Consider the following 27,344-nt stretch of genomic DNA (forward strand, 5'->3'; position numbering starts at 1 on the left):
CATACGTTGACTCTGTAATGGAATCACTGCGAAAATTGAGTTGACTAAAAAATAAAACATATGGCCGACTAAATTGAGAAATTGCGGTGTGATTGCCAATCAAAATGTGTTAATTACAATTAAACGAAGCACGATCAAGTTTCTTCATGAAAGCTAAATGACGGAACTGAAAAAAATTGAATTAAAAAATTTTGTGTTATTTCAGATATCTTCACCAGACTACCATAGTGACAGTTATTTTCACTAAAAATCTGAAAAAAATTTTGGAAACGGATTTTTTCACTGAAACTGATATTAATCCAGTAAGCAGTGTTTTTAATTCGTTGAGTATACTTCAATGATGTGAATCTATAAACATAACAATGTATGAAATCATATATTATATAATTATACATATTTACATTACATAAACTCAAGCGAAATCGTTTTTTTTCGGGTTGAAATTCGTTCGAAAAAATTTGGGGTACTCAATGACGCGCGCTAAGTACGATAAAAAAATTTTTTCTTAATTTTTAAATTTTCAACAAATTTTTTTCAATTTTTTCAACATTATGACGGTTTCTTGATATTTGTTTGTATTTAACTTTTTTTTTGTATAGAATGAAAATTATTGTAACGAGTCTTATTTTTTTTGTAAAGTGCAGATATTATTGAGATGAGTTTTATGAACGTGGACTTGGCGCAATTTTTAACAGTGAAACTGTTTTTGTTCGGATTTCATATCTTTTTGTTAAGTGTAATTTTTTGCTCGCCTCTTAATACATTCTTAATTTTAAAAATAAACTTTTCCCGCTCAAAATTAGAAATATGTAAATAAATTAATTAATGCAGGTAAAGCTATTATCATATAAAAGGTTATTTGTTCGTTAATTTTGAAAATCAAATCCTAACAAAAAAATTAAAATTCTGTTTCTCTCATAGTAGCTAGTAGCATTAAAAAACTTAACGTGACTGATCCGTGTAAAATCTTAATAAATGAAATTCAATAGAAAGAATAGGTTTGAAAACCATCCACATATGAAGTTGTTTGATAGTTTGTTCTAGAAATTTTGTATTTATAAAGTATTTTAACATTCTTAATTTCAAAATTAAATTTTTCCCGCGCAAAATTGAAAATTCATAAATTAATAAATTAATGCAGGCAAAGCTATTCTAATATGATAGGTTGTTTATTCGTTAATTTTGATAATCAAATCTTAATAAAAAAATTGAAATTCTGTTTCTCTCATAGTAGCGAGTAGCATTAAAAAACTTAACGTGACTGATCCGCGTAAACTCCGCGGTTAAAAGCGATTAACTATCTTATTAATAGGGATTTTACATTTTTATTTATATACAGTAAAAACTTTAACAGTTTTTTGAATTAAAAAAGTTGTTGGTTTGGATTTAATACTCTAATACACATTAATTTAATAATAACAATAATTCATTCAGTAATAATAATGATAATGATATTTTTAACCTCAATTTGGTATTACCGATATAATTAATTTCAGTCTCATAATTTTTATTATTAGTGTTATTGTTATTATGACATTATAGTAAGTAAATGACACAATATACCATGCGCATAATTGTAAGACTTTTCACCTAAAGATTACAATTATTTGAAATCCACTTGATTGGATAACAATGCAACCTATCGGCAACGACCACAAAATCATAGAATGGTACACTATCCAATGGGAATAACCTCTGATTATGATTGTTCAAGTACAAAAAACCTTTGTTCCAACTTCAAATTGTTTATTTCTTGTTTAATTAACATTTTTAATAAGCTGAATATTTGTATTCTAAATATTTGCATTGCGCATGCGTCAACTTTACGTTTAGACTTTCAGCGCGGACTTTTGAAAATTATATTGACCAGCACAGTGATTAGAGTAAGTGTATTTTTCTTGTAATTTCAATTATAGAGGTCACAGGACAAAAGGGCAACGTGTAGTTTTTAATAATTTTATAATAAGTTTTATTTTAATAAAGTATTGAAATTTTTGTTAATTGTTATGGATTTCTTTTTTTTTTTTTTTTTTTTTTTTTTTTAATAGTTCGTAGTATTCATGAAAATAGAATTGATGAAAATAAAAAAAAATGTACATGCATTGATTAACAATTCTCTCGATATTTTTAAAAATTTAGAATGAAATGAATATTTATTAGTTATTTATTTATTTACTTAATAACATTGATATTGGCTGACGTCTAACAATTTTTTTAATTATTTGAATTAATTAAATAGTAATTCCTAAAAAATTACACTCGTAAATTTTTTAATTTTTACACATGAGATGTGCTTGTTACTATAATTTTCAAAAGACCGCGCTAAAAGTCTATATACGTAAAGTTGACGCATGCGCAGTGCAAATATTTAGAATGCATACATACAGCTAATTAAAAATGTTAATTAAACAACAAATAAAAAATGTGAAGTAGGAACAAATGTTAAATATACATGAACAATCAAAAATAGAGGCTTGATGACCCAAATTGCTACCAAAATATTAAAAAATGCGACAGGGGGGCTAACTTAACGGTACATTATTAATAAATTCTTTTTAAAATAAATAAATGGAGAACGATCAAATGTTGAGAGTGAATAATAAAGAACAAACGAAAAGCTGAAAACGTGATAGAAAAAATAATCAAAAATTAAAAGAAAAAAATTTGGGGTTCTAACTTCAGTGAGCTATCCCGTTAAATCTACAGTTTATGTAGAAATAATTCCAGTGCACTCTGGCGGTTGTAGATGCAAGCTGTGAATTAACTTTTTTCAGTGTAGTTGCGTATCGATAGTAAGATTACTACACATTTTTATTTTATCTAGTCTGTGGCGGTGACTTTTCTCGATGAAAAAATGTCAGGATCGAAATTTCTGGGCTTACTATAGTTTATGCTGATAAAAGTTAATAATTTTAAGTGAATTAAATGTTATAATTGATTATAATTAATTAATATCAGTAAAATAGAGTGTGACTTACTTTTATGATATATCATTTTGGAAAAAGGAGTACCATATAATTAAATAAAATTTTGCAACCTCGAAATACCATTCTGCTTACAGTAAACACAGTCGGTAGTCTGGCGCTCCGTTTACAACGGAATTTTTGAACGGAACTTGGCGCCAGATTCTACCGAATCTGTGGATAAGAATGTTTAGTAGTTTATACGAAAAATTTTGTATTCATATAAAAATTTTAACATTATTAATTTAAGGTTTGTATTTTTCCCGCGCAAAATTAAAAAGTCACAAATAAATGGATTATTGCCGGCAAAGATATTATTATATAAAAGGTCGTATGTTCGTTAATTAAAGAGCTCAAATCCTGATTAAAAAATTAGTTTTTTTTTTTATAGTACTAGTAGCATTAAAGAACTTAATATGACTAAGAATCGTTTAATCTTCAGTTTTAATCAATAAATCAGATGATCAATGGGAATTTAAAATTTTTATATACATAAAGAAATTTTTAACGCTTTTTTTAAATCAAAAAATTGGTTAATTTAGATTAAATACGTCAATGCACAATAATTAAATAATAACAATAATTATTATAGTAATAATAATAATAATAAATATTAATATTACTATTATTTGTAACATCAATTTATTATTACCGATATAATTACTTTTAATATATTGTAACTATTATTATTTTTAGCTTTGTCGATATTACCATTATTATAAATATTACTATTATCATTTTTATTTGTTATTATGATATGATTACAATTGAGGAGCTGATTTTCAAAAGGGAATCTTTTCATATTTTAAAAAAGCAGTTTTTTGAATTCTTAAATATTTATTACTTCATCAATTATGAAGATTCCTAAATCAAAATCAAATTGTAGCTTCATAACCGATAGCACTTTATAGCAAATTTAAAAAAGTTCGATAAAAATATTTAGAATTGGAGATAATCAGTTCTACGTCTTGATTAATCAAAAATGAAAAGATACCATTTTAAAAATCAGCTCCTAAATTATCATTTATTATTATTATGATATTGTTGCTAGTAAATAATACAATGCATCAAACGCATAATTACAATACGAATTATCTAAAAATTATGATTATTTGAAACCCGCTCAATCGAATAACAATGCCACCTACAGGAAATGACCAAAAGATCATAGAATATACACACTGCTTAATGAGAATTCTCGAGACCCTGAACAGCTGGTATATCCGAAGAAAGTAAAACTCAAACAATGTTTAGCGTATTATCTATTTGGTCTGGTTAATAAATTAAATTAAATTAGAACAATATGTTTAACAACATACACATAGGTTGTTGGATAGTTTAGTTAGTAGTTTACTCTGTAAATTTTTTTGTATTCATAAGAAATTTTTTTACATTCTTAATTTAAAGTTTGTACTTTTCCCACGGATATGAAATGTTCATAAAATTATTATAAAAATAAATTAAACTTTTATTTTCCGTATAGAAACTAGTAGCATCGATAAAATTTCATGAAAATTAGTCGCGTATATCTTTTGGATGAGATTGATAGACTTGAATTATCAATCATAATATTTATATTTTATAAAATCGTAGGAAAAATTTTTTATATTTTTTGTATTTTAGGAAATTGTGAATTTGGATTTAATACCACAATCCTTAATAATTTAATAAAATAATCGTATTGTTCAATATTATGAATGCAATTATTTTTAACATCAATCTATTGTTATCATTATAATAACTATCAGTATTATCTTCATTTTTATTGTTATTATCAGCATGATCATTTTTATTACATATTATTATTATCATAATTATGTTGTTAGTAAATAATACGTTTCACCAAACTCATAATGAATATAAGCATGATGTACAGAATATTGTCGTTTTGAATGTCCGCGCAGTTCGGTCGCAGTATAGCAGTGCCACCTATATCTGTAAAACACTCGACCAGAATTACTTAGGCAATGATCAGCTGACTATTACATAGAAACTAAACCCAAACAATGTGAGCTCTTGTAGATATTGACTCTAGTTAATAAATAATACTTAATTTTAAAAAAATTCATATGTAAAGTTGATAGATAGTAAATTCTAGAGATTTTATTTTAAAAAAAAATTTCAACATTTTATGTGATTGAAAAAATTTTCAATTCAAATTATGTACTTTTGCCGCAGAAAATTAGTGCACAAACAATTAAATAAAATAACAATAAAATCACGTTAAACTTTTATTTCTCGTAGAGTAACTAATAAGCATTAATAAAATTCCATCAAGTATATCTTTTGGTTTAGATTGATAGACAAATTATCAATCATAATATTTATATTTTATAAAATCGTAAAATAAATTTCCATGGCTTTTGTAATATTGATGATTGTTACTATTTCTTTTATTTTCGATTTCGAACTTTCTAACTACAGTTTGTGTTAGAGTAACATTGACGAGCCCTAGTGAGCATCGACGCAAGCTCATAACTTTTTTTTTTAACTGTAGTCTCCCATCTAGTAGAGAGTTACCATACATTCTCGAATTATTTAGTCTGTGGCATGTCACTTTCTCCATAAGAAAAAGTCAAAATCTAAAAATCTGGGTCGCTATAGTTTGTGCTAGAGAATTTAATTAATTTTAAATAGAATTTATTATTTTCAATGACCATTATCAATTAATATTGATAATATAACATATAATGTATAATTATAGAGTAATATTGGAGAAAAAAAAGTTCTGTAGAATTAATAAAATTTTACAACCTAAAAATATCGTTCTGCTTACGGTAAACACATTCGGTAGTCTGGCGCTCCGTTTACAACGGAATTTTTGAACGGAACTTGGCGCCAGATTCTACCGAATCTGTAGATAGTATTGCGAGATCTGCGATATAGTATGGGGCTGACGGCAATGCTGTCTCGTCAAACCTACTATGCGTCCGTTTAATAGACGCAAAGATTTTGTTACCATACAGTATAGTAGATAATTCTATACTCATAGGACTTATGGCGATGTAATATAGCAATATTACAGATACTTTTTTTACATAGGCCTACAGGCTATACTGACATAGGGATTTTTGCAACGTATTTTTTTCCGTGTAGAGTGGTCATAAAATTATTCTAAAGTTGTCATGAAAGTGTCATTAAATTGTCATAAAAGTATCCTTATATTCATAAAATTGATCTTAAATTGTTATGGAAGTTATCCTAAAATTGTCAGAAAGTTGTCATAAAATTTTCATAATAGTATCATATAATTCATAAAATTGTCCTGAAATTGTCATAAGATTGTCATTAAAGTATCCTAAAATTGTCATAAAGTTGTTATTAAAGCGTCCTAAATTGTCATAAAGTTGTTATAAAATTGTCCTAAATTTGTTGTAAAATTGTCCTAAAGTTATCATAAAAGTATCCTAAAACTGTCCCAGCGTTGTCATAAAATATGCGACAATATTTTTCTAAAATCTAATCCTAATTTCGGTTTGGTGTCATAAAGTTGTCATAAAAGTGTACTAAATTGTGTCACGTTTAAGACCATAAGCTTATGACTCTTTTATGACAATTTTATGACAAGTTTTTTTTACACGAGAAAGAATTTTTTTTTTTTTTTTCTAAAAAAAATTTTCATAACATTTAACTATGCAAGTCTGACCATATTACATTATAGTTAGACCTATATATTTTCAGATCTGATCATATATAGACTTATAGTACAGTTCGGCTACTGGAGTGACCCCCGACGGTTGGTGTTGGAACTATTCGAACAACCGTCGGGGCTCGAACCCTCACCTCACGACATGATGTGCGAACGAACTAATGGGATAATAACTTAGTCCGCTCGCCTATCATGCCGCTTCGCAGATGTCTTTTTTAAATTCCTAATTTTTAACATCTTCTAATCTACTAGTGCTAACTATTAAGTGTTAAATCAAAACAACAAAGACATATCAAAATATTTTAGTTTTAGCTATAAAAAAGTTTATATAAGCAACGAGATCTAGCAAGTACTAGCCAGTTGTTAATTATCTTTAATTTAAGAATAGAAGATTAAATTTTTTTATGTATTTTTATGCTTAAGTAACCAACATTGTATTAAGGAAAAATAAAAATAATCTTTTCAAACAAAAAAGCCATCATGCCGCTTTTAATATTTTATTATAAATATTGAGGTTTAAAATTATCAATATCACAAATTCAACTGTAAATTATTATATTTTAATTTTTTTGAGACTATATCAATTTTGACGGTATGCAATTATCTTGGTTAAATAATAAATTTTCAATTTTAGAATTTGCTAACAAATATTCGTTGAACAATAAATATTTACTGTTTAAAATTCTATTACTTGATGATTAATAAAGATTGAATCTCCCATTGAATGGCAAAGGCTAGGTTACTCAATTCTGGCTCAAGTCTGAGTTGATATTCAACGGCCATGGCTAGGTTTCCCAGTCTTGGCTAATCCTTGGGTAAATAATTGGCCTGGGCGAATACCGGTACGCCGATGCTAAGTTTCCCAGTACTGGCCCAAGCCTGGCCCCTTTGTCAACTCTGGGGGATTCCTGCATTGGGTGTTGCACGGTTGTATCTTGGTTTGTAATAATAAGCTGGAACAGTTTATTATCTTCTATGAATAGATTTAACTTTATATTTCCATTCTGCATTAGTGTTTAGTTATTTTTAGTTAGGTGTAAGTAATCTGTCTTACACGATCCCCAACCAGACTCAGGACCACGCCCAGATAGAGCACAGGGAAGTCGTGTGAGAGCACGACGAAATATTAAACCCTTCTGCAAAGTCACAATGTATTTATATTCAAATAGAGTTGAAAAAGTTTGTTTTTCTAATATTTTCACTGAATTACACTTTTCTTTCATTATTTTTTCTTAAGAATTTCAGAAGATTGAAGTAACCCGAGTCAAAATTAAAAAACTAATTCTAGTCTCCAAATTCTACTCGAGGGTAAAGAGGCTGACATCAGTTTTTTGGATTAACCCAAGCTGTACAGCGAAACCTTAATTTCAGCCTAAACTTGGTATTTTTGTCCGCTTTTACCAAGTTTAGGTTGAAATTAGTATTACAGAACCCTAAAATGACCCTCCAAAGCTTCCAATTCGATCGAGAAAAAGATCCTCATTAGGGTGGGTCAAAAAAATCGAATAATTTATTTTTGATTTTATACTCTGAAAAATAGGTTCGTAGACACCTAAAAAGAATTCTCTCCAAGTATAAGCTCTTAATTATAACGGGAAGGTCCTCCGCTTTGCGGGTTTCTATTTTTTTCGAATAATCAGATAAAAAAATTTATATCTCGCTTCCAACTGCTTGGAAAAATATTCCGTGGCATAGATTTTGTGAGAAATTGAATGCTTTACAAAAAAGGTCTCTTATGACTTTTTCAAAAACTCAACCGATTAAAAGATATTCATAGTTGAAGTTTGGCTATTTTAAGGAAAATATTCGTTTTTATTATGAATTTTATAAGTCGATGAAAAAAATTATTTCGGATTGCGGAACTCATGATTTTGTAGGAAATTTACTGCTCTACAAAAATGGTCTCTTATGATTTTTTGATTAAGTGAAGCCGTTACGAGATATTCATCGTCAAACATTAACGAATATCAATATTTCCAGTTTTTGATCAATAATTCGATAAATTTTAATTTAAACTATGAGTTCAGGAAAATTTACATAAATTTGAGTTTCGATCGATAAAGAAATGTTATAATAAGTTAGATAAAGAATTATTGGAATTATCATTGATTTTCCTTGGAGAAATGCCTCAAGAAAAGATTTCTTTCAAACGTCCTGGTGCTGTTCATCATGCTAGATGGATGGCTAAGGCCATTTATAGTTTGAAAATGTATCTATTCAGAGATGAATTCAAACTCTCTCAGAAAGAATTGCATGGTCTTCGTCATTTCTGTATTTTTATAGTCACATTGTATTTAAAAGCTTGGTTTTCATCAACTTCTGCAACAACTGCTGCTTATCATGACTTGCAGTTTATGAAAAATTTATTGGAGTACAAACATATCAATCCTTTGATTTCTTCAGCTACGTGTGAAAAAATGATTTCGCACTTATGGTATTTGAGCGATGAACTTGCCATTTTATCACTGTTTGACGATGGCGTTCCATTAGAAGTAAAAAAAGTATTGTTGAAGCTGTTAATACTCGTGAAGGTACAGATTCTAAAGCTAAAAGATTTGTAATTGCTAAAAAGATTTGAATTCATTGGCGCAGAGAACTCTGAGTGACTTTGTGTCTAAAAAGTCATTAAATCTTTTCAAAATCTTCGATCTACCGTATGACTTTCTTGATGTCGATGTTGAATTATGGCCTACTAATGAGAGTTATCTCGAAAATAAAGAATACTTTCAACAACTAAAAGTTGTCAATGATTCAGCAGAGCGAGCTGTTGCATTAGTCAGTGAATATAATCAATGCTTGACAAAAATGAAGAACAATTCCAGTACTTATTGCAAGTTGTCAAAGAACATCAAAAAACATTCCCAAATTGTAATAAAAGAAATTATTTATAGTAATAGCGTACTGTTATGTTAAAAATATAGACAATTATATTGCAATTGATAATTCAATAAAAAATTTATCTATAAAAAAGTTAAATACTGGTTGTTTCTCACTTGATTCAATACTTTTCATATTAATGATTTGACAAAGAAATATGTCATTCACTTCAAATTAAACTAATCATTGGCTATATGTCGAAAAAATGCTCTAATTTCTTGTTTTAATGCAATCAAACAAGCTCAAGACTGAAAACAATATTAAAAAATTGTTTATAACATTTCTTTATCGATCGAAACTCAAATTTATGTAAATTTTCCTGAAACTCATAGTTTAAATTAAAATTTATCGAATTATTGATCAAAAACTGGAAATATTGATATTCGTTAATGTTTGACGATGAATATCTCGTAACGGCTTCACTTAATCAAAAAATCATAAGAGACCATTTTTGTAGAGCAGTAAATTTCCTACAAAATCATGAGTTCCGCAATCCGAAATAATTTTTTTTCATCGACTTATAAAATTCATAATAAAAACGAATATTTTCCTTAAAATAGCCAAACTTCAACTATGAATATCTTTTAATCGGTTGAGTTTTTGAAAAAGTCATAAGAGACCTTTTTTGTAAAGCATTCAATTTCTCACAAAATCTATGCCACGGAATATTTTTCCAAGCAGTTGGAAGCGAGATATAAATTTTTTTATCTGATTATTCGAAAAAATTAGAAACCCGCAAAGCGGAGGACCTTCCCGTTATAATTAAGAGCTTATACTTGGAGAGAATTCTTTTTAGGTGTCTACGAACCTATTTTTCAGAGTATAAAGTCAAAAATAAATTATTCGATTTTTTTGACCCACCCTAATATATATATATATATATATATATATATATATATATATATATATATATATATATATATATATAAATTTTTAAACCAATAGTATTTTTAGAACCTACTCGACTAATTATAACATATGATAGCAAAATCAGGTATAAAATTTCCCCTTGAGAACAAATGCAATAGTTAGATTACTAAAGAAATCTATTCGTTTTTAATATTTGCTCGAGCATAAATATTCAAGTTCTCATCAAAAAAACCTTCGGATATAATCAAAAAGCGATAATTTTCGTGGGCTTCATAATTAATTGGATTTCCCGACTAATGGGCTTTTACAAAATTTCTTTAAATTATAATAATCGTAGAAAAAATGTCAGGCTCTGATAACCGCAGGATCTGAAGTGTAGTTGACTGGAAACTCGTTCAGAATTGAGGATGTTGATGACTCAGTTAGGTACGTCGGCTGGTAGGTCTGATGAAGGGAGGTTCAGCTCTTCCTCGGAGGTATCTGACTCGATCTCTGGTCTGGACTGGCTTAATATGCTCGTTCAATAATTTCCTAGGAATCGAATCTCACATTGTAATTGATTTGCATGAATTATCTTGAAGAGTAGAGATAAGAATCGAGTGGACTGTATGATATGGAAAGAAGTAAGTTATCAGTTCTCGAGGTTCCTCTGGTTGTAAGGCAGAGGAACCCAAAAGGCCAGGTAGTGTTTAGGTGGACTTTCCAGAGGTGGTTCAGTCAGAGCGAGGGCTGCTGAACGAAAACCTTCCAGTTCCGTCCTGAAGAGTAGGTACGAAGCATTGCTCCAGGGGCGGTTCAGTCAGAGCGGAGGCTGCTGAACGAAAACCTTCCAGATAACTCTGTATTATATGTACGAAGCATTGCTCCAGAGGCGGTTCAGTCAGAGCGGAGGCTGCTGAATGAAAACCTTCCTGATAACTCGTGCATAGATGATTGAATACATTGTTCCGTAAGCGGTTCAGGACGTTCGAGAGCCGGAACGATAAACTTACAGATAAACAATGATTTTGAAAGAGATAGCGTGCATTTCAGAATAATGAATAAATGAATTGAGTGCGTACCTTTTAGTATTTTTATGCAATAAAAATACTATACCAAATTACGTTTAGTGAAACTGCTCCTTGATGAAAGATTGATGAGAGCCGGATGATATTTCTGGAAGCTGGTGGGCTCGTTGGCTGCTAGTCGGGTTGTATGGATGGACAATTGTATCTCTTTTGGTCAGCTTGCAGATCGAGAATGTTATTGGCACGTTTGAACTTACACAAAACGACTTGACGATTTGAACGATAAAGGAAACTGGTGTGTGAACCTTTTATTGATTGATTAAGAGTTGCTATGGTTGACTTTCGGATTGCGAGCTTGGTGGGAATTGACGTAGCTGTCGCTAGGAAAGATCCTTTTGGACTGACGCTTTTGGACGTATATTGTGTACACGAGAGTACGGAGACTCTTTTCATTTTATTATTGGTGGGATAGTTCCGAGAAATATTATTAAGATAAGTACGTTGACAAAAATATTACATATATAAAAAAGAGGGAAAGTCGCAACAGAAAATATTCGAATGTGAACCAGATGAGCGTTCGGGTTACGAAGAGAACAAGATGTTGCATTTATACGACCTCAACGGCCAGAGAGTCATAAAAGTAGGTACTTGAGTCTAGCGACCCGCATGCAGGCATCCAAAACTCATAGGAGAAAATAAAGATGTTTTTAACTTTACATTTATTTTGAAGGCAAAAGAATATTTTAGAAAATATTCAATTTGAGTAAATTGGTTAAAAAATTATAACTTATGAATTTAGCTGATAATTAAACATACACCTTGAATAATTTTTAAGTTATTAGCTTCAAGACTTTCATGTATTTTAATTTAGAGGATTTATTTAAATTTAACCAATTAAATAATTGTCTTCGAATAAATTAATGTATTAACAGTCAATAAATGTTTCTATCAGTGTATATTGATAATTAATAATTTAAAAACAAAATAAAAAATTTAGTTCATTACGCATCGATCATGCATACGATTTACATTACTTGTAGTTGTTAAAAACTCTGTTAATCAAGTAAGTCTCATAGGTAAACAGGTAAAGGATTCGTCTTTCGAGCGTCAGATCCCAGGTTTGGTTTCCGCGCGTGACGGTTTTTTTTCTATGGAAATAATTCTATATCATTATATATAATTATATAGAGCTATTTTCCATATATAATTATATATGGTTTTATATATGGTATTGTATATAATTATATCTAATTATATATAACTTTTTTTACCCGGGAACTCGGACCGACAGCGCCGCAAGTGCCTAACAATAAAACTGACGAAGACCGGTACACATGGTTTCTTCACGAGCACGAGTATATACAAAATGCACTGCTACATTTTCTTGGTTCAAGAAACTTAATGCCGATCAAATATTCTATTATTAATGATTATTAATTTCTGAAGAGAAGAGCATCAATATTTATTTTTGGATAGTAGGTAAACAAGAGAATAGCTTTATTTAAATTAAGTAGAAATTATTTCAATCAACTTAACAAGTTCTTGAGCTATGAACATATATTCTTGAAAATTTTCAAGAACATATATTTTTGTATCAAGCAAATTTTTTTAATAAAAGTATTTTTTTTTCTCAGTGTACAATATCGAAAAGTATGATATATTTATATCGTTAAAAATATCAAATTTTGTTAGAAATTTAGCAAGCTTAACAATCAATATGTTTTGTGCAATGAACCAGGTAGAGAATGACCCTAAGAGAGGTTGATAGTTGATTTTGAAACATGTTTTGTTCATGTATAAAATGTAATTTAAAAAAAAACGCTTCGTTCGTCGATAAATAATTAAATTATCTATTGAAGAGCGAAGCGCTTTTTTGAAGAATTTTCATTTATTTATGCATAAAATGGTTTTTATGATTCAATTTTTTGTACAACTATGACAGAGATACTTGCGTTTATCCAATAGAGGGTGAGAAAGAAGAAAGTGTAAACCTTTCTTAAAAGCATTTACAGTTCATTTTTGGTCGCTACTGGATTCAAAAAACGACCGTCGGTTACTTTTGGAGCTTGTCGATTGAAGTCACATGACACGCAATATAGTCCAGTCGGTCTGGAAATTAAACGGGGTTTGTTGGCAACTTTTCCACAAAATAGTCTGATTTTGGATTTTTTCTTTAAATACTCAGAAAAGATTCTGAACATTTGTATGTATGTAAGAAGTGTTGTTTTTTTTTTGTTTAAAAAATAGCGTTTTAGCGTTGAGCTTTAAATTACAATATCTCGGAGACTACGCAAAAGTAGTCAAGACATGCTGCGTATGAAATTTAGAAAATTAAATAAGGAATAAAATGAGCCAAACCCGCTGTCTCTACGACCAATAGTTTACGAGCTATTAATTTTTCAATGAAAAAAAAAAACGCGGTTCCGCTCAAGCGCTTATAAACAAATAGCTGTAACTCCGTGAAAAATCAATCGATTTACTTTTCTTTTTTTTTTTTAATTAAAGCTTTTATTGTCTTCTATAAGCAAAAAATCAGCTAAGCTCAAAAAAATTTTTTTGAATTTATATGTACAATTTCCAGTTTTTCGAATTTCTGCATTAAAAAATAGTTAAAATGATGCAAAAATTATCTTTTTTGCATGAAAAAATTTTTTCGGCAATGAAGAATCAACATGAGAAAAACAATTTAAAAAAAAAAAATTTTTTTAATACAAAATACAGGTAACTAGTTCAAAAAAATATATTGGCTCTACGGGAATTCGCTGTCCGGATCCGAGACATTGCGCGTGCGCCATTCCCCTCAAACCGCTGTCGGAGGAAGATGGGGGAAATAATCATAATACCAGGGAAATAATAACAATAGTAAGCGGCCGCTCAGGAACTCGAAGTTATTTCTCTTCTTATTTTCTTGGTAATTTTTTGTTTTTTTACTAAGTCTTAATTGACTTTTAAAAAATTGATTGCACAACATATGTTTCAATCGATTCAGAATTTGATGAATCGTAAAGATATCCTATCGCGTGGAGAACTTTTTATTAAAAAATTTTTTCCATTTATTTAACAAATCATCAGTTAACAAAAAAAAATCCTTTTCACAATATAGGTATTAAACGATTCCAAATTTCATGAATCGTAAAGATATCATATCTTTTGGAGAACTTTTTTATTTTTAATTTTTTTCTTTTGTTTATAAAAATAGTTTATGAACAAAACAAAAATTGTTTTCATAACATAGGTATCAAACGATTCGGAATTTTATGAATCGTAAAGAAATCTTATCATAGCTTATACTTTTATATAAGATATCTTATACTTTTTTTTTTTAATTTTTTCTATTCGCTTAAACATGAAATTCCGAATCGTTTGATACCTATATTGTAGAAACGATTTTCTTTTCGTCAGATAATGATTTGTTTAAACAAATAGAAAAAATTTTGTAATAAAAAGTTCTCCACGCAATAAGATATATTTACGATTCATAGAATTCGAAATCGATTGATTAATTTAATTAATTTATACCTTTTTTTATAAAAACAAGTGCTGAAAAAAAAATTTTTTTTTATGTTATGTTTAATTATCTTGTAAACTAATTGCAATACGTTAAAAAATGCAAAGACTTAATTAAATAATTCGTTAAGATCATGAATTTTGGGCTTAATTTATTCCTTGATTAATAAAGAACAAGTAAGTCTTAACTTTTTTTATCGTATTGCAATTAGTTAACAAGATATAATTAGTTTAAACATGAAAAATTAGATGAGGCTAATGGAGTATAGAAGGCAATAATTTTTAAAATTCAATAAAAAATATAAATAAATTTTTTTTATGAAAAAAAAGTAGTTAGTTGTTTGTGTTTCATAGTGTATAGTAAGAAAAAAAATATACCGAAAAAATTTAATTGTTTATAACAAATTATTTATTTAATAAACAATGAAAATTTTTAAAAAATCAGATTTTTTTTTTAGTTATCAAAGAGAAACAGAAATTATGATTTAAAAAAAAAATGGTTCCTCAATATTGAATGCAAGTAATAAAAAAAAATTGTTAATTAACAAAAGCGTTTTTAAGCAACAAAAAAATTTTTTTAAGAAACGATTTTTTTTTTAAATCATAATTTGCATTGAAGATTATGAATCCAAAAAGAATTTTTCAAATTACTAATAATTAACACATTTGTTTATAACAATTTTTTAAACAATAAATGATAAAAATTATAAAAATTCATTTTTAAGTCGCTTATGTTAATAGGAAAACGAATCAAAGTGATTGTCTGAAAAAAAAAAATTTTTTTACAGGATTTATTTAAATTTTTAATTTGTCACCGACGTAAATTGTTAATAACAATGTGGGGATTAACGATTATTGAGTTCTACCGATAGGAATTCATTCTGTAGTCATAGAAAAACAGCTCAGCGAGGTGAAAAAAATTTGAGATTCATAGTTTAATAATTATCTCACTTGCAATGTTGATGTACAAGCTATACGAAATTGTTAATTAACTAATGCATAAATTAATGAAAAATCGCGATAAAAAATTTTTGATGACACATTATTATTTATTTGTCTATTCTGTAAGTGCCTGAATTTTTTCAATTTTTAATTTTAATATTTTATATGTTTAAATAATATTTTTTGTTAAAAGGTACCAAGGGGGCGTGGCTTCGGGATATCTGAGCGCCCGTTTTCGGGCGTATTTTCAGCCCTCTGTAAAAATTATAAATATTAATCCTGAAATTCCGGGAGTCGAGACTTTTTTTAGGAAATTTCCTCCTCTTTTTGGAACTTTTTTCAAATTTTGGATATCTCAGAAAGTTTTTGAGATATAAGTAAAAAACTAAACCCCCTTTTTTTTTTTTTAGTTAATTGTTTATAACTTTTGTAATTTTTGCGAGCGCATCTTCAAATTTTTCAAAAACTTTCTAGATGTGATAACAAATCGAATGACACCTCAATCATATTTTTTCGAGCCTTCGAAAAAATTTTGACCTAAAAGGCACTTGTTGACTAGACTATTACAATTGTTATTATTTCTCTCACATTATGATTATTTCCCCCATCTTCCTCCGACAGCGGTTTGAAGGGAATGGCGCACGCGCTATGTTTCGGATCCGGACATCGAATCCCCGTAGAGCTAATATTTTTTTAAACTTGTTACCTGTATTTTTGTGTTAAAAAAATTTTTCTTTCAAAATTCTTTTTCTCATGTCGATTCTTTATTGCCGAAAAAATTTTTTCATACAAACAAAATAATTTTTGCTTTATTTTAACTATTTTTTAATGCAGACATTCGAAAAATTGGAAATTGTTTATATAAATTCAAAAAAAATTTTTTGAGCTTACCTGATTTTTTGCTGATAGAAGACAAAAAAAGCTTTAATTAAAAAAAAAAAAAAAAGTAAATCGATTAATTTTTCACGGTGTTACAGCTATTTGTTTAGAAGCGCTTCAGCAGAACCGCATTATTTTTTCATTAAAAAATTAATATCTCGTAAACTATTGGTTGTAGAGACATCGGATTTGGCTCATTTTATTTCTTATTCAATTTTCTAAATTTCACACACAACATGTCTGGACTACTTTTGCGTTGTTTCCGAGATATTGTAATTTAAAGCTCAACGCTAAAACGCAATTTCTAAACAAAAAAAAACAACACTTGCCACATACACACAAATGTTCAGAATATTATTCTGAGAATTAAAAAAAGAAAAAAAAAATAAAAAATCGGACCATTTGTTGAAAAGTTGCCAACAACCTCCTTTTTATTTCCAGGCCGACTGGACTAATAGATGAGCACATTTTGCGCCTCACATTATTTGTGTCAATTCACAAAGGTACACTACGTACATTATGACAAATAACAATATGTACAATTTCTTTCATTTTAGGAAGAACTATATTTTTTTGCATTATAATTTGAAGTTACTACGATTAGTATAGAATCTAAATAATTTATATTCCTACCTTTTTTCTTTTTCTTGTAATCACGTTTTCTATCAGCAATGAAGTTATTTGTTTATTTCTAATATCATAAGAAAGAAATTATTTTTTGTAATAGTAATTGCATGCAACTAATACGGAAAGTAATTATAATTTTCTTAACCTTGAAGAGTTAATTTTTTTTCTCGTATCAATATATCATACAAGTGCTTGATTTTTATTAGATACACGGAAAAAAGTAAACTGTAATATTCACTCGGATTCCAGTTAGTTTTTATAGTTTCAAACAGTAAAGCGGACATCGGGGTGGCAAAAATGTAAATATTACAGAACTTAATGTAGAAAGTATAAAAGCCACAATTTATAATTTAATATCCAAAATAAGTAATTAGTAGTTGTCACTATAATTAATAACGACTCTTTTATCTTCAAAAATTACAGTTTCAAACAGTAAAAATTGCCATTTTAATATATAGTCCATATTATGAAGAGAAGGGGAACTCAGATAAAAGAGAAGGGGGTCTCACTCTGGGAGAATTTAATATTTCAAACATTAAAAATTATACTTTTAATATATACATTTTACCAGTCTAAGCAAGTCAATAATTACAGTTTGATTTTTAGCGTTGCGTTTAAAATTTACCATTTTACTTTGTAAATATTGACGTTGCTTGTATTCGAAATTTACTTACTTTATTCTATACTTTTTACATATCATAACATCATTTTTTAGGTACGAAATGATAAATATTAAAGTCTGAATTCTTAATTATTATACTTTAACATTTTAGACATTTACATGACGGATATTACTGTTTGAAATAGTATTTTCTTCTATGTAAAGAGTAAATTGTAAGGTTTAAATTGTAAATATGACAATATGAATAGTAGAATCATGATTTTATTGTTTGAAGTGATAATTTTTAGCAGTTGATCATTACTTATTATAAATCGACTGTTATTTATTACAGTTTACTTTTTTCCGTGTAGACAATGATTTAAAATTATATGTTATTTTTAAATATATTTTTCTCTGCAACTGACCTCTAAAATAATAAATCTAAAATTTATCATCGTATAGAAATTTGAATACAATTATTTAGTTATCAAAAATTAAACAACATGTCATAAATTCTAGATACGAATGGATATTGAATTAATTTCATTTTTTTTTCTAATGATAATTGTTATCTTCATAATTTGTTTTTTTAAATTTATAGTATAATTATAACATTTAGGGGTCTAGAGATTATGAAGGACAGTAATATTAAGAGAACGTAAATCAAGGTAAACAGGATTGCAGTAGTGTACTTTTTATAATTCAAGCACTTTTTGTTTTAATATATTTGGCTTGATTTCGACGGCTTATCAGTAAAAAATGAAGAAAGCAAAAAATTTATTTAATCGAATAATCTTTAAGTTTTATATTTTGCGCGTCCCTGAGCATTTCTTCTATCATTACGGGAATCTCTATAGTAAACGACTTGTATCAGTTTTCATCGATTGTTTCATCGATTAAAGTTGTAACATTCTGAAGCAACAAATTGATAACCAATGTTTTACCTTCGTGATTTCGAAACCAAATAAAAAAAAAAATTACAAGACTGCATCATTATATTCGTTTTTTTTTTTTTTTTTTTTTAAGATAATCTTTCACAGAAGATCATAGTTCTCCAAGAAGGAAAAATCTGAACCGGTCATGCTAAAATGTAATCAAAAGAACGTGTTTTAAGCTGTAAAGTAATATCAATCAAAAAAGATGTCTCTTAAAAGCTAATATCGTTTAATGCCAAATATTGGCTATATATGCATTATGACGTTAATTTTATTAGTCATTATTGAAACAATTATGCACTGTTAACAAAGTACAAAAATTCGTCACTTGCGCGTATTTCAATAAGTTATTATTCAGTTTGAGGTAATCATGCACGCGCCCTTCACTAAGTCGTTTTTCAACAGCTTAACCTTGAAACAAGTTCCTGACGACTATGAATGTTGACTTTGGTTGTACTATTACCTCGACAAAGACCGTCAAAAAGTCGATATCGCAAACATATTTATTATAAAAGTTTACATTTCAATCGTTTTAATTTAAAATAATTTAAAGTGCACACAAGTAAAAACAAAAAATAGTATTTTAATTTATTTTTTAAGATCATTAAATGATATATAAAATATATAGAATAAAAATATTTCGTAAGAATGCTTTTACCAGAATAAAATCTCAAAAATAGTCTGATTCGTTTCTTATCTTCTTTCGCTGTCATTGTTTATCTCAAACATAAACATATTTTGTCTAGAGAAATATTTATCATGTATGAAAATTGTGTTTATGTATTAAGTATTTTTAATACATGCTAGAAACAAAGTATGTTTTTGGCATAAGCCCTGTAGTTATAATAAAATGATAATTTCATTACAGTTACAATACCGAAAATAAGACCCACACATACAATCGTCGACATTAATTTAAGTATGTTTTAAAATATATTAGAAAACAGCCGTTTGTAAACTGGTACGGTTGTAAACTAAAAATTTTGAAAACTGAAAATGATGCCGTTCATAAAATGAGTTGATTATTAAAAAAGATAAAATTAAATTATGATTAATAAAAATGATGCAAAATGTAAACTTGTAACAACCTAAAATTGTTATAAAATAAAATTCAACCAGCCAAAAAAAAAAATTGTGTTTGTCAGCTCCGAAGCACGACTGAAGTTTATTCCTCATGAACGATTATATCGTATATATAGATTAGTAAATGATGGTAAATAAAATTATTTATTATCTTACTCGAAGCATACATGATACGTTTTTGTACATTAATTATACAATTAATTCCGAAAAAACACTTTTTTCGGTTTTCTTTCGTTGAAGATATCTCTCGAACGAATCAACCGATTTTGACCGGATTAGCGGTGATCGACGTGGTTTTTCAAGGTTAACAGCTGATTTTTTTTAGAGTTGATTGATAGAGCCGTTTAATAGTTATTCCACCAAAACCACTCTTAAACAAAATTTCTATTACAGTTTATTTGAGATTTCTCGAAATCTATCGGTCAAAATTAGTCCAAATTGTATTCAAAATCTAAGTTTGGCCAAACTCTTTCGAAAGGCGCCAACCGCGATGAAATCAGTCAAGCCATTCAAAAGTTGTAGGATGTTTACCCCCCCTTCCCCACACACACACACACATGGTCACACCCTCGAGAGGATGGTCAGAGAAGCTTTCTATGACCTTTAAACGTCGGGATCTGATGAAAGCTCGATTTTTGCAAAACGGGGTAAAACTATTAACTTCGCGATTTTTTAAAATCTTCAATTTTCTCAGCGAAGTGTATGCGAACCGCTTATAACTTTTGAACAACTAAGCCGATTAGAATCTACCAAACTAGAGAGTTTCCTTAAACTTAGATTTCCTGTGAATTTGAACCGATATGGACCAATAGACTTTGAAGAATTTAGAGAAAACTAAAAAAAAAATTATAAAATTTTTTTTAAAAGTGGTTTTTTCGGAATAAGTTTTAAACGGCTCTATCTGTCAACTCCAAAAACTTATGATGTTTTTATCATAATTTTTCGTATAATTTTCTTTCCGTGTAAGTATGAGAACCGCTCATAACTTTTAAACGACTAAACCGATCGGAACCTACCAAACAGCGTTCCAAAGAATTCTCTCAAACTTAGATTTCCTGCAAATTTGAACCGATTTGGACCGATAGATTTTGGGAAATTTTGAAAAATCTTAAAAAAACTAAGAAAAAAATTTTTTTTTACGTTGTTTTTTTTTTGGAATAACTTGTTAACGACTTTATCGATTAACTCCAAAAACTAATAAACTCTTAACCTTAAAAGACTCCGTCGTTCCTATCTGGTATCCTACGACACCACACGTTTTTTTTTCTTTTTCTCTTAAATTTTGTGAGAAGTGTACAAATATCTTTATTCAAAAAGTAAATTGATCATGATTCATATTTTTTTATACTAATTTAACAATTTACAGATCTATCGATGTATTGAGTATTTTCTTTAATTCAAGTTATTATGAAGAATAAGCAAAATTTGAATTTAAAAAATAACTTTTCCTTCTCTACGGTTAATCAATCAAGGAGAATATTGCAAAATTCTAATAAGACAACAGTGTAGTATAATAATGATGTTTATTGAAATAATGTTATTGCCTGCTGATTTGTAATAACCTAAGATCAGTAACTGCATACGGCCTTAGCTGTAGTTATAGAAATGTAGACGGTATAAAGATTATGTTTATTATGTGCGTATTTAATAATAAATATTAGAAAAACGATTTTGGTATTGTGAAAATGAATTATTGATTCAATTCTTTTTATCTGATATTTAAAGATATCATAGATATAAAAATTATACAAGAATTTATTTTTTTGCAAAATTTTAAATTGAAAACTAACGCGGCTATTTTATTTTTGTATTAAGTACAACTAATAATAATTTTGTAATGCGCATGATGATAAATAATAATATATGCTATAATAAATGTGCTGTATACATTATATGGTAATATTAAGTGACATAAAATTATTGTAAACTGTTTTTAACGTTTATCTACTCTTGCAACTTGTAAAACATATCATTAGAGATTATTTATACTTATCATTAACTGTATTACTGAAACATTGTACTTTGTTATTGTTTTACTTTAATAATTAATTGGCAATGTATTATAAATTGCAAATTGCATTGAATAATTAAGTTTTTTTTATCTATTACAATTACTAATATCTGCGCAATTTTACGATCACAGAAATAAAATTTTCAATTAATTATGTAAATATCAATATAGTTATTTATATACATTCTTGGATATAAACGCATTAATGAATAATAAATTACGGAAACAAAAAAAACTAAGAGAAGCTCACAGTGAAAATTATAGTCATGAAGGTTTAAGTAATTACAAAAATAAAATGAGCTAAAACAAAACAATAGGTATTATTTTAATATGACTTCAAATGACTGTAATTTGTTTCTAAATAATAACGTCGTACCTTATAAGACAAAAGATAGAATTGTAAATTGTGAAATATGATTGTAAGTGACCAATAGATTTTCTTAAAGAATGTCGAATTTATTTCATATAACAGAAAAATGTACTGACCTTTCTTTGTGGTTTATTATGTGATGATTTAAAATCTTAAGACGAGTTTACCGAACGTACAAACTGTAAAATTTTTAAATAATTAAAAAATTTTGAGAAATATAAACTTTAATAGCTATAATCACCCTCACGGTTTAAACTTGACTCTTGGTAAATAACTGGACCACTGACTAACAGAAAAGTGTTGCACTCTACAAGTTAACTCAACAACCTCGAAGAATCCTTACCAGTGCCACCGCCAAGGAGAACCATGGTCAAGCGATAGTAATATGAAATGACGATCTTCAGTAGGAGCGCTCCCACCCTCTTATACTTGTTTCCTGAGTCTAGTGGTTATAGCGTTAATTATGATGATAAATCCAATCACCCCTACTCCGATGTATTGGTTGCTGAATCAACATCGTATTTGTATTTAAATTTCTATATTTAACTGCATGTTACCAATAATAAAGTTTCATAATGTATGTCAATCAATTAATCTACAGAAATAAAAACAAATTTCATCATCTATTAATACAAAAAAATTTTTGGTAAAAGTACTTTATTATAACAGATTTATCTGAAAGTAGTAAGTTAAGGTGTATTGTTTACAAATTCAAATATATTTTATTATTTACTGTCGACACAGACTTTCACGCACACACGCGCCTATCCGCGTTATACGGTATCGAATAACTTTAAAATTATAAAACATTAAGTAATTTACTTTGCGAAAATTGAATTTTTTTGCATATCTGAATATTCATGAATTATTTATATTTCTTAATTTTTAATTTACATCTTTCACGGAATTATGTTTTAGATGAACCTTAGCATTATCATTTTTAATAAATAATTACCGTCACCAATAGAATTTGAAAATCTATATAATGTATTTACTCAATAAATGTTATAAATATTCCAAATAAAGTTATAAAAAATATTTCGTATATTTTCATAAAGCAAACAGTATTTGTGAAATTATTATTCTTTAAAATTAAAGTTATTGCTTCATTTCAATTTGTTCACTCCGATAAGATAAAAAATGAGATTGCAGCAAAATTTTTAGTATATTTTACAAAAGAAATAATTTATGACGTTTTTGATTATTCAAATTGATGAAAATATGTAAATACTGACCTCAAAATACATTAAAGTGTGTGAACAAGAGGTTAATTATCGAAAATCGAGTACATTAACGATACATAAATGTTGTAATTATTTATATATACGATAAAAATGAATGTTTATTTATATTCAAATATTACTTCCGTAATATTTAGTTTTACAAACCTTGATCGCCTTCGAAGACAATGAATTAGTTATTAAAGATTTTAAATTATTCAATAAAAAAATGAATACTGAATTTTCAAAAAGTAATATAGTATGTTTTCAAATAAACTTTTACACAATTATTTTAAAATACTAGCCATAAATCCAGCATCGTATTTCTTGTATAAAAGTATATTTTATTCCTAAGACGAAGAAATTATTTCTAATTTTAATTTTTAGGTTTTTTAAAATCTAATGGGATGCACCGAATGAAATTTTTATGGAATCGAAGCTTACTAGGACAATTTTGAAAAACGTAAACATACATTTTAATTAGTTAGCTGGTTTGGAAGTTATGAAAAGTTTACACCTTTACATACATACTTAAAAGATTTAAACTTTATATTTGTTAGAAATTGAAATTTTTCCTCTGGCGATATCGAAAAAAAATTTCGAGAATTTTGTTGATTATTAAAAATATGAAGATCGAATCTTGCACACGAATATATACTGATTATGAAACTTATTAACCTTAATTTAAATTCATTATAAACAATTAAATCGGTCTTGAAATTTTTTTAAACTCAATCAAATATTCTAAAATTATACCTAATTTTCTTTGCAATGATTACATCATCAATGAATGCATGATTTCTTGATTTACTCTAAATTAAATTATCGAATTATATCACTAAATTGGAAAATTTAACCTATTTATTTTCGATTTGATTGTCAATTCTACATTACAATATCAAAGAAATTTTAGTTCTGCCACGCGTAAAATTTGCATATGTCCTCATTTTTCTGTTAATCGAATTCTCATAGAGAAATCTATCTTCAACTTTTTAGTTTGTCACTGTACTTGAGAAATTTAATCACGGGTAGTCGTAGACGTAGATATTTTACGTCGTAGTTAAGCTGTACACCCAAGATCAAAACTAACAAGCTAGTGGATATTTGGCGTCCACTTTACGTATGCCAATTTTTGGCGATTCTTATAATTGGATAATTTTACACGGAATTTATTGAAATTTATATTGAGAATTATTTTACTTGGATTAATTTATATTATAAAACAATTTATTGTGAATTATTCATAAATATTATGACGCGAATTATTTATGAAAATTAAGTTAAGGGATATTCAAAATTGAGTTCTTAAAATCGTTTATTTGAATTGAATTAATATCCGCGTATTAATTTATTGAATTGAAAAGTTTGTGAATTATTAGATAAATTAATTTATTATACTATTGGGAATTAATTGTTACTAATTATCAGGATATTAAGTCCAGGATTGCCCAATCAATACCAGGATAGCGGGTCAGTAAAGAGGACACCCTCTCAGACCATCGTCAAATAACGTTCTCTATCTTGGGAGACACTCCGCAAAGGGAAACAAGGTCTTGCAGGGATCCAAAGCGTACAGACTGGGACCGTTATAGAGCGGAACTAGGAAGCAGGCTTAGCGAGACCAGCAGGGAACTGTGGACCAAGGAGAGCATAGAGCTGGCAACCAGAGACCTACAGGATTCAATCCTAAGGTCCTACGAGGCTGCCTGTCTTCCGAAGAAGACAAACAATAAAAAGAGAGTATGACCGAGCAAAATCCTTCAGACCCATAAGCATCTCATCATTTCTACTGAAAACGTTAGAAAAACTGATTGACAGGTACATAAGAGATGGAGCACTGGTACACAAATCACTACACCACTCTCAACATGCATACCAAGCGGGCAAGTCCGTTGAAACGGCACTGCACAGCGTAGTAAAATACGTAGAAGAAGCCTTCCATAGAAAACAAGCCGTTCTAGGTGTATTCATCGATATCGAAGGGGCCTTTGACAATACCCCATTCGAATCGATACGGAACGCCGTAGAGGACTTCAAAATAGAAGACTCAATTACAAGGTGGATCCACAATATGCTCAGGCTCAGGACGGTTAGCACCGAACTTAGCAATAACGTTGAGGCACGGGTGAAGAGAGGCTGCCCACAGGGCGGAATTTCATCACCTCTAATGTGGCTACTGGTAGTCAACAGTCTTCCAAAAAAGCTAAATGACAAGAAGATACACGCCGTTGGCTACGCCGACGATGTGGCAATTCTTGTTAAAGGCTCTCATCCGGAAGAATTGAGGTCGAGGATGCAGCGCGCTCTCGATCACATCCAAGAATGGTGCATAGTCAGGGCCTTAAAGGTGAACCCTGGCAAGACAGGACTAGTACTATTAACAAAGAAAAGGAAATTCGTTGTTAAGGCACCATTCTTTTCTAATGAACAGCTCAGATTCACTGAGGAGATACGCTACTTAGGCGTCACCTTAGATCAGAAACTGAGCTGGAGATCGCACATCTCCAGTCAAGCACAAAAGGCCACTGCCACCTTTGGAGTTTGCAGGAGAATGTTCGGAAACACGTGGGGTCTGAAACCTAGAATGATGAAGTGGATATACGAAGCCATTCTAGTCCCACAGACTATATATGCCTCGGTGGTTTGGTGGCCGGCACTAAAGCGGGCCACAAACACCAAGGCGCTGAATAAGGTCTACAGACTAGCCATGCTGGGTATAACGGGGTCGATGAAAACGACACTTACCCTAACAATGGGAGCATTACTAAATGTAAGGCCCCCGAGTCCATACGCAAAATCAGCGGCGATCAAAACGGCGCCCAGACTGCAATTTGGAGGACTATGGAGAAAGGCATCATACGGGCATGCAGGCATCTTGGAGGTAGAGGACTTCAAGGAGACTCTAACTCTTGGAGGAGACCGATGCCCGGTCAGATACTACTTCAGGAAACTCTATCAGGCAATATCGCCGACAAGGCGAGAATGGCTAGATAATGCGGAAGAACTACTGGTACCTAAAGGATTAGTCTGGTATACAGACGGATCCAGCTCAAAAGCAGGTACAGGAATAGGCGTATAGAGCAAAGGGACTAGAACAGAACTCTCAATGAGACTAGGGCCTACGGCATCCATCCTACAGGCAGAGATATATGCTATAAAATCCTGTGTTGAATATATCATTCAACATAATCACAAGAATAGACACATATATATCTGCAGTGACAGCCGAGCTGCAATAAACTCGATGACATCCATCATTGTGAACTTTAAGCTGACTTATGAATGCATTGAGGCTCTAGAACAGCTGGCGGCAACAAACCACGTCAAGCTCGTATGGGTCTCAAGTCACGGTGGAATCCATGGCAACGAGATGGCAGATCAACTGGCCAAGCAGGGTGCCAACCCAAGCAGTGGGCTCCCTACTTGCACAACCCCGGTGCCTCCGAGCTACATTAACGGCTGTTTAGAGGGGTACACCAGTAATAGGGTTACCAATCTATGGCTGAAAGCCGAAGGCATGCATCATACGAGGGCCTTCCTACAAGGACCTAATAGTAACATAGGATCCAGCCTGATCAGCCTAAATAGATCACGACTTAAATCAGTCGTAGGGCTTATCACGGGACACCGGACAACAGCAAAGCATCTAGGCAAATTGGGACTGACACAAGACACCAAATGCCTCAGATGTGGCAAGGAGGATGAGACACCTCTTCATGTGAGACGCTGGAGAGACTTCGCAAAGAAGTCCTGAAGGTGGACATAAATAGCATCACTGAACTCCTGGAGACGAGGATAGGAAG

At 29.5% G+C, this 27,344-nt stretch overlaps 1 protein-coding gene across 5 annotated transcripts in view; it reads right to left on the minus strand.

Moving 5' to 3' along the window:
- The window catches only part of LOC141535542 (very long chain fatty acid elongase 7), a 73,165-nt gene extending 50,077 nt beyond the window's left edge, over positions 1–23,088 (minus strand). For 2 of the 5 annotated variants that reach the window (XM_074255508.1, XM_074255510.1), the window contains exons 1-2: positions 22,563–23,088; positions 22,438–22,500 (exon numbers count right to left, since the gene is read on the minus strand). The gene's annotated coding sequence lies outside the window, so the exon portion shown is untranslated. Of the gene's footprint in view, positions 1–7,095; positions 7,566–22,437; positions 22,501–22,562 lie in introns of those variants that run through there. The other 3 variants (XR_012480606.1, XR_012480605.1, XM_074255509.1) reach the window with 3 other exon arrangements.
- Positions 23,089–27,344: the final 4,256 nt, after the last annotated feature.

Source organism: Cotesia typhae, unplaced genomic scaffold (genome assembly GCF_013202065.1).
Source record: "Cotesia typhae breed Kobodo isofemale line unplaced genomic scaffold, CoteBio_Ctyphae scaffold_13, whole genome shotgun sequence".
NCBI classification, from domain to species: domain Eukaryota; kingdom Metazoa; phylum Arthropoda; class Insecta; order Hymenoptera; family Braconidae; genus Cotesia; species Cotesia typhae.